At 44.6% G+C, this 2,099-nt stretch overlaps 1 protein-coding gene across 1 annotated transcript in view; it reads left to right on the top strand.

Annotated features, from left to right (window-relative positions):
• The window catches only part of LOC106878373 (translation initiation factor eIF-2B subunit epsilon), a 139,012-nt gene that overhangs the window by 131,830 nt on the left and 5,083 nt on the right, over positions 1-2,099 (top strand). The window lies entirely within an intron of this gene.

The following is a 2,099-nucleotide window of genomic DNA, read 5'->3' as shown; positions in this document are numbered from 1 at the left end:
CCCCGCCAAAACTACAAAGGCCTAAATGATAAAAACTTCCCTGAGGAAAGACGACAGATGTCCCCAAGAAAAAAATTCACCAAAGAAGTGCGCTCTTCAGAAATTATACGCAACGCAGCAGCTGAGCAAGAGTCTTTTTTGTGCATGGCGCAAAAGATTGTGCAGCAGCTGACGTGGCTACACCAAGGGTGATTTCAACTTCCCCAACGTCAAATGGCCCGAAGGTCTCATACTCTCAGGAATGACTTATCGCAAGCAAGCACAGGTGGAATGCCTGCTCAACCTCACCAATGCCCTATTCATGGAGCAAGCTGTTCTCAGACCAACTAGAGCGAATAACATTTTGGATCTCTGCTTCACGAACAATATAGACATCATTCATGATGTGAAAGTGACGCCGACATCAGTCTCGGATCATAACATAATAGAGCTGTCTATGTTTGAACCGAAAGTAATCAGAGATATACAGCCTAAAGGAAGCACCTGAAACTTCTCCAATCTGAACTTCCACATAGTAGACTGGAAATTGATCCAAAAAGAGATCCTCAGACAGGACTGGCTAAAATGTCTTCCACACCGGACATTGGCATGAATCTAGAATGTTTCATGTCTGTTGTGCAAGCCATATGCCAGAATTATCTCTCAGAGCACAAGGCCAACACAAAACGGAACAAAATTCCAAGGGAGAGGAAGATCCTCAGGAGACAATGGATGAAAGTTGCAAATTGACTCCACCAACATCTCAAAAGTAGTGAAAGGTCCTGCCTAAAAACAACACTGATGGAGATTGAAAAAAAGGCTGCAACAATCCCATGTGAGGGACAAAGAGGCTTGGGTTATAAAAAAAATTAAGTCAACTCCAAAGGCCTTCTTTCATTACGCGAAAGAAACAGCCTCAATACGCTGCAAGATAGGACCCCTCTTCCAAAAGGATGGCTTCTTCACAGACAGTCCAACCAGGATCAGTGAGGTACTGAATGACCAGTTCAAAAGTGTCTTTATCACCCCATTGGAACACAGACATGTGAACGAACCAGTGGACTTCTTTGCCGCCTCACCTATAACCAGCGAGGCAATTACGATGGAATATATCAACATTAGTGAAGAAGATCTACTACTAGCCATAGATGAGGTGGATGCACACTCAACTGCTGGTCTTCATGCTTTCCCAGCAATCCTCCCCAAATCGTGTGAGCGTGCCCTCACAAAACCCCTCCAGATTCTCTTCCAGAGCTTTGTTGCAAATGGCAGACTGCCAAGCAAGCTGAAGGAGGGAATAATATGCCCAATCCATAAAGGGGGAAGCAGAGCAGATACCAAAAACTATAGGCCTATCTCTCTGACTTCACACCATCAGCAAAGTCATGGAATGAATAGTCAGAGGGAAACTAATCACATTCCTTGAAGAAAATAACTTGCTGAGTGATACCCAACATGGCTTTCGACCAGGTAGGAGCTGCCTGACCCAGCTCTTACAACATTATGACTGGGTGTTGAGGCAGTTACTGAACAACTCAAATGTGGACGTAAAAGACCTTGATTTTGCAAAAGCTTTTGACAAAGTGGATCATGGTATGATATGCCACAAACTGCGTGATGTTGGCATAGCTGGAAAACTTGGAGAGTGGTTACATAACTGTCTTGGGACCACTGCTTTTCATAATGGCCCTCTCAGATATGCCCTCAACTGCCCGGATAGCCACCCTTGTTAGCAACACAGATGATACGAAAGTCTCACAGAAAATACAGAACCCCAGCAATGTTGTACATCTGCAGCAGGAGTTGGACTCAATTTACAGATGGGCTAAGGATAATAATATGCAGTTTAATGCTGAAAAATTCCAAGCCCTGCACTACCAACGTCCAAAAACTGAATACGAAACTTACAGAGTACACTGGTCCACAGGGAATTTCAATCCCAGAGCCTAAATCAGTGAGGGACCTGGGTTGTCGACATGAGTGATGATACCTCTTTCCAAGTGCACATTACCAGGATGGCGACAAAGTGCAGACAGCTGGCTGGATGGATCCTGAGAACATTCAGAACCAGAGATAAGGAAACCATGATGGTCCTATGGAGGACATTTGTCCTCAGACGC

The sequence above is a fragment of the Octopus bimaculoides genome, chromosome 7 (assembly GCF_001194135.2).
Source record: "Octopus bimaculoides isolate UCB-OBI-ISO-001 chromosome 7, ASM119413v2, whole genome shotgun sequence".
Classification (NCBI taxonomy): Eukaryota; Metazoa; Mollusca; class Cephalopoda; order Octopoda; family Octopodidae; genus Octopus; species Octopus bimaculoides.
This window is presented reverse-complemented; position numbering and strand designations above follow the sequence as displayed.